Source organism: Pongo abelii, chromosome 19, assembly GCF_028885655.2.
Source record: "Pongo abelii isolate AG06213 chromosome 19, NHGRI_mPonAbe1-v2.0_pri, whole genome shotgun sequence".
NCBI lineage: Eukaryota > Metazoa > Chordata > Mammalia > Primates > Hominidae > Pongo > Pongo abelii.
The window spans coordinates 74,943,017-74,950,477 of record NC_072004.2 but is presented as its reverse complement, the minus strand read 5'-3'; positions in this window follow the sequence as shown (position 1 = coordinate 74,950,477).

Here is a 7,461-nt window from a genome sequence, read left to right as displayed (position 1 = left end):
CATATTTCAAATCACATTAAGCACAGAGAAGAAATACATTCCCTTTGGAGATTGTGAACACGTGTTGGAAACAGGCATGATCCAAACAATGGGGATGAGGTGAGTGTGGATTCCAGCTGCTTCCTGACCCAGAAGTTCCGCCCCTCTTTAGGAGGATCTACTTATCGATTTTTAGGCGAGAAAAAGACACACACACACTGCTTTGAAGTCTGAAAGGCCCATGAGTGGACTGTAAGATATATGGCACGTTCACTGATAAAACATCCCCTACTCCCTCCCAAGAAGAGCAGAGACACTTTAATCAAGTCAAAGGCCAGAGAAGGGCCTGGTGCGGTGGCTCACGCCTGTATCCCAGCACTTTGGGAGGCCGAGGCGGGTGGATCCCGAGGTCAGGAGTTCGAGACCAGCCTGACCCATATGGTGAAACCCTGTCTCTACTAAAAATACGAAAATTAGCTGGGCGTGGTGGCGCGTGCCTGTAATCCCAGCTACTCGGGAGGTTGAGGCAGGAGAATCACTTGAACCCAGGAGGCAGAGGTTGCAGTGAGCTGAGATCACACCATTGTGCTCCAGTCTGGGTGACTGAGGGAGACTCTGTCTCAAAAAAGAGAAAAAAAAAGCAGCGAAGACAGGGTGCTCCTGCTTATAGCTCAGCAGCATGAACATCTCTGAATATGAAAGACATTTTTCATTTGCTTCCACCTCCTGTGCCTCCTTTCCCTGCCGACTGGGTCCGTGGATGGCCGCGGTGCTCACCTGGTGATGGTGGGGTGTGTGGCTGCATACACAAACACCACAATCAGGAGCACCACCGCGGCCAGCACCACCGTGGTGATCTGCTGCCGGGCCTCCTGCATGGCTTGCTTCTGCTCCTTCTTGTCCTTCCATGTCTCCTTCCTGGGCTTCCCTTTGAGCTGCCGTATCTTTCCTAGAAGATGCTGGGAGGGTGTGTCTAGAGGGATTCCAAGAAGGGCCACAATCCTCTTGTCAAGGCTGGAACCTCCTTTTCTTCAACTTGATTCAATAATTTCAGCAAACTGATTTCCAGTACAGGAGACTTGACTTATTTGTTGTAACAGATCATGTCTTCAACATGCAACACTCTCAGATGGTGCAGCTGGGAAAATGAACAACATCTTTACTGATCTTCAGCAGTCTATAACTATTGAATTCTTATAATATGTTTCGAATGAACCGAGATGGGCTATAAGTGTAAGATACATCCTGGATTTCAAAGGCTTAATATGAAAACAGAGAAAGTAAAATATCTCACTGGTAATTTACATATTGATAGCATTAAAATTATATTTTTCATATACTGGGTTAAATAAAATATTAATTTTACCCTTTTAAAAGTTTTTACGAGATTACTAGAAAATTTTAAATTACATATATGGCTCTCATTATATTTTTTTCTTTCTTTCTTTTTATTTTTCTAGAGATGGGTCTCACTATGTTGCCTAGGCTACATCTAATTCCCGGGCTGAAGCAAATCCTCCTACCTCAGCCTCGCAAGTAACTCAGACTGCAGGCATGTTCCACTGTGCCTGGCTTCAGCTCTTATATTTCACACCATTTGCCTGGCTTCAGCTCTTGTATTTCACACCATTCTCCTGCCTCAGCCTCCCGAGTAGCTGGGACTACAGGCGCCCACCACCACGCCCGGCTAATTTTGTTTTTGTATTTTTAGTAAAGACGGGGTTTCACTGTGTTAGCCAGGATGGTCTCTATCTCCTGACCTCGTGATCTGCCCGCCTCGGCCTCCCAAAGTGCTGGGATTACAGGCGTGAGCCACCGCCCCTCCCCTGCCCTCCCCTCCCCTCCCTCCTTTCCTTTCTTTCTTTCTTTTTTTTTTTCTTTTTTTTTTTTTATTTTGAGACGGAGTCTCGCTCTGTTGCCCAGGCTGGAGTAGTGCAGTGGCCCGATCTCGGCTCACTGCAAGCTCCACCTCCCAGGTTCATGCCATTCTCCTGCCTCAGCCTCCCGAGTCGCTGGGACTACAGGCGCCCGCCACCACGCCCCCCTAATTTTTTTGTATTTTTAGTAGAGATGGGGTTTCACCGTGTTAGCCAGGATGGTCTCGATCTTCTGACCTCGTGATCCGCCCACTTCAGCCTCCCCAAGTGCTGGGATTACAGGCATGAGCCACCGTGCCCGGCTTTCTTTTCTAAGAGGCAGAGTCTCACTCTGTTACCCAGGCTGGAGTGTAATAGTGGATGTAATAGCTCACTACATGCTTGAACTCCCGAGCTCAAGCAATCCTCTTCTAGCCTCATTCTCCCCAGTAGCTAGGACTACCAGCTGATTTTAAAATATTTTTTGTAGAGATGATCTCTTGCCATGTTACCCAGGCTGGTCTTAAACTCCAGGGCTCAGGAAATCCTCTCACTTTGGCCTCCCAAAATGCTGGGATTACAGGTGTGAACCACTGTACCCAACAGCTCTCATTTCTATTTCTATTGGACAGCATTGTTCTAGACCATGGGTCTGCAAACTACAGCCTGTGGGCCAAATCTGGCCTACCACCTGTTTTTGTACAGCCCATGAGCTAAGAATGGTTTTAATTTTTTAAGTGGTTGAAAATAATTTTTAAAAAGAATGATGTCCTCTGACATGTAAAAATTATATGAAATTCAAGTTTCATTGTTTATAAGTAAAGTTTTATTGGAACACAGGCACACTCATTTGTTTATCATCTATGACTGCTTTTGCTTTACAGCGGCAGAATTGAGTAGCTGTGATAAGGATGTGCAGCTTGAAAGTCTAAAATATTTTACTATCTGGCCCTTTATGGCAAATGTGTGCTGATCCCCGTTCTAGACCATCAGCTTTCATATATTCCCTGGAAGAGGACCCTGCTTTTAACTTACTCCTATTTTTTTGTTCTCAATCTTCGCTTAGCTTTTAGGCCCAACTCCTTGATATGCCACTGCCCAAATCTCAGTGGTATTTTGGGGTTACAAGAGCTGACCTATGCATTCTTTAGACTACAAAGAAGTCAGCCAAAAATGTTCTTGCCTTCCTAGAGCTGCACAGGAACCGGTGGATCTAGCAAGAGAGAACAGAGAGATGTTCAATAGCTTCTTTCTCCAAAGGTAGGGACTTACTTCTCAGAGGACAAGCAAATCCAGGATTGATACTACATCAGACTGAGAGGGGAGCCTATGATTTGGCTGGCCAGTTTCTTTTCACAGCTCAGTGATACCTCTTTTTTTTTTTTTTTTTTTTTGATACAGAGTCTCACCCTGTTGCCCAGGCCGGAGTGCAGTTGCCTGATCTTGGCTCACTGCAACCTCTGGCTCCCAGGTTCAAGCGATTCTCATGCCTCAGCCTCCCGAGTAACTGGGATTACAGGCATGCACTGCCATACCCGGCTAATTTTTGTGTTTTTAGTAGAGATGGGGTTTCACTTTGTTGGCCAGGCTGGTCTCAAACTCCTCGCCTCAAGTGATCCTCGCCTCAAGTGATCTGCCTGCCTCGGCCTCCTGAAGTGCTGGGATTACACAGATGTGAGCCACTATGCCCGGCCAGCAACACCTCTTGAATTAAATCTTCTCTCACTTCCTCTCTCCCTCTCTCCTTCTCTCTCTTGCTCTTGGTCTCGCTTATGCTCACTCTCAGTCAGTGTAGTTGGCTTCTGCATGGTCTGTTCCTGCCAGATATTTCGTGGAACTCACTATGACATTTTCTTCCACTCCAATGAAGCAGACATCTGGATCCTTTAGTGAGCTTCTTGATCCCAGTGTGCAACCAAAGCCTTGTTGGCTCAGTGAATCTTTATGTTCTCATGTTATAGGATTCCCAAGGAAGAGGAGTAAGGCTATGGTTTCAGAATGTTAATTGATAACAGTTCTTGGCAACAGAACTGTTGCCTGGCTTTTCCTCCATAACCTGTTTCTTCCACCCACAATAATAACATTTATTCTTAATAGATTAGTACCAGTCTGGAGTTCTCTGTCATTCCCTCTCTCTTACACACACACACACACACACACACACACACATCCTTCATTCCTTTTTTCCTTGCTCTACTGATTATATTTAGTATATTAGTATGTTTAACTCACTCACTCACTTCCTTCCTTCCTTCCTTCCTCTCTCCCTCTTTTCCCCTCCTTCCCTCCCTCTCTTCTTTCCTTCCTTCCTTTCCTTCTTTCCTTTCTTCCTTTCCTTCTTTCCTTCCTTCCTTTCCTTCTTTCTTTCAGACAGGGTCTCACTCTGTCACCCAGACTACAGTGCACTGGCATGATCTTGACTCACTGCAACCCTTGCCTCCTGGGCTCAAGTGATCCTCCCACCACCTCAACCTCCTGAGTAGTTGGGACCACAAGTATGCACCACCACATCTGGCTGATTTTTTATATTTTGTGTAGAGACAGGGTTTCACCATGTTGCCCAGGCTGGTCTTGAACTCCTGGACGCAAGTGACCCACCCATCTCGGCCTCCCAAAGTGCCGGGATTGCAGGTGTGAGCCACCACACCCGGCCAAGACTGTTTAATTTTCTAATATTAGTTTCTAAGTAAATTCCCTGACCATTATAATGATGTTATCCCGGTTATTGATGGAATATTAATGGTTAAAATGTAAACTGTCAAAGTTAGGGAGGGATCTTCTATCTCTCTTCATTTAAGAACTCTTTCCTTTAGACAATTGCCTTTAGATTTTATAGTAGAGTTGAATTTAGGCATAGGGGTGGGGAAAGGCAGGAACCCTATAACATAGGAAAATCCTAAAAGCACTTGAGTTTCTCTATCTAGCTTATCCTGCATTTTGGGCACCATGACGGAAATCTATTGAGGGCTTCTAGCTGATTCTAGAATTTATGTTTCCTGCAAGGATTGCCTCCTGAGAGATGTCAATAAGATCACAATTATTTTGTTTTTAATCCTTAGTCTGTAGTAAGGCCTCATAATCTTCTCATAATGTTGGAAAGTAAGCTGGGGGATCAGGGAGCCTAGTATTTTATTCCTACTCTTATCCAGATGATCTCCGTATTTCTGGCCTTTACCTTCTCCAGGTCTCACTTTTCTTTCTTTCTTTCTTTTTTTTTTTTTTATTTTGAGAGGGGTCTTGTTCTGTCACCCAGGCTGGAGTACAGTGGTATGATTATAGCTCACTGCAGCCTTGAACTCCTGAGCTCAAGGGATCCTCCTGCTTCAGCCTCCCAATGTATTGGGATCACAGGCATGAGCCACTGCACTGGGCTTGGTCTCACTCTTCTCATCTGTAAATTAAAGGATCTGATTAGTCAACTTTTAAAGTTCCTTCCAACTTCAAATTGTTCTGATTCTGCATCCCCATTGATAGCCTAGAGACAATAATCTCTATTATTCTCATTCGAAGATTGAGTAATGCTAATGAAATGTCAAAAATAAAAACTTGTTGAATTCTTCAGAAGAGAGATAGATTATTGAACTCCCACTTATTCAGAATGAGCAAGAAATGAGATATTTCAATTAATTCCATGTGTTGGTTAATGGAAGTTGTTAGATACTATATATGGTTAACAAATATTTAGATAATTAAATATTATCTAAATATTTAGATATTTATTCTAAAATACACAATAGAATTACAATAACTATAATACATTTTTTATTCAGTCTGTTACAGGGCCCTCACAATAGAATTCTGAACTCATAATCATTGTATGGCACTGCAGCTACAGATAAGATTGAGCTAAGTTAACAATATATAATTGTAGGCTGGGTGCAGTGGTTCACACCTGTAATCCCAGCACTTTGGGAGGCTGAGACGGGCAGATCACTTGAGGTTGGGAGTTCAAGACCAGCCTGGCCAACATGGTGAAACCTCAGTTCTACTAAAAATACAAAAATTAGCTGAGTGTGGTGGCACATGTCTGTAATCCCAGCTACTGGGGAGGCTGAGGCACAAGAATCGCTTGAACCCAGGGGATGGAGGCTGCAGTGAACTGAGATCATGCCACTTCACTCCAGCCTGGGCAAGAGCATGAAACTCTGTATCAAAAAAAAAAAAATATATATATATATATACACACACACATATATATACTTGTTTCTTGAAAGTTTTATTTGTAATTTTTCCTTCTTATAAAATTGGAATATATAAAAATTCAAGTTTTTTTTTCTTTTCTTTTTTGAGATGGAGTCTTGCTCTGTCATCCAGGCTGGAGTGCAGTGGCACGATCTCAGCTCACTGCAACCTCCACCTCCCAGGTTTAAGCCATTCTCCTGCCTCAGCCTCCCAAGTAGATGGGACTACAGGCATCCGCCACCATGCCTGGCTAATTTTCTTTGTATTTTTAGTAGAGACAGGGTTTCGCCATGTTGGCCAGGCTGGTTTCAAACTCCTGACCTCAGGTGATCCGCCTGCCTCAGCTTCCCAAAGTGCTGGGATTATAGGCATTAGCCACTGTGCCCAGCCAGAAAAATTCAAGTTATTGGAAACATAGAATTACAAAATTTTAGATCTGGACAGGCCCTTGAGAATCATTTGGCCCAACTCTCAAATGTACAGATGAGAATCCTGAGGCTCAGAGAAGTCCAAATCACACAGCTAATGGTGCCACGGATGGTTCTAGAATTCATGTTTCCTGCAAGAGTTGCCTCCTGGAGAAAGGGATGCTAATAAAATCATGATTACTTTGTGTTTAATTCTCAGTCCGTAGTAAGGCCTCATCATCTTCTCATAATCTACTCATGTAATCACCATTATAATCATTTATAATTGAGATAATTTCCTAGTACTCAAAACAATGTTGCCATCTTTTGAAAATAATCAGTAAAATAAGGGGCAGAGAGGGATATAGTAAAATTGTTTTTTTTAAAGAGATAAAATGTAAGTTTTTGATACCAACATTTTAAAGCTTATGTAGGCAGGGTGAGGTAGCTCATGCCTGTAATCACAACACTTTGGGAGGCTGAGGTAAGAGGATCACTTGAGCCCAGGAGTTCAAGACCAGCCTAGGCAACATAGTGAGACCCTCTCTCTACAAAAATTTAGCTGGGCATGGTGGCGTGTGTCTGTAGTCCCAGATACTCTGGAGGCTGAGGTGGGAGGATCGCTTGAGCTTGCCTGGAGGTTGAGGCTGCAGTGCACCTCTATCACAACATTGCACTCCATCCTGGGTGACACAGTGAGACCCTATCTCTTAAAAAAAAAAAAAGCAGCAAATATCTTATTCATAATAATTTTCTTTTTTTATGTAGGTGTTTTGGCATCATTTATGTCAGACTCCCTAACTAAGTTAGGCATTTGCCCATAAATTTAGGAACAATTGTCTTGAGTTTCCTCCAATTTCTTTGGTAGGAAGGAGAATGTAATATATATTAATGCTTTTTCTCACTCTCCTTTGCTATTTCTCTTTTTTTATATATATAATTTTTTTTGGAGGTGGGAGGTTTTGAGACAGGGTCTCAATCTGTTACCCAGACTGGAGTACAGTGGCGCATTCTCAGCTCACTGCAGCCTCAACCTC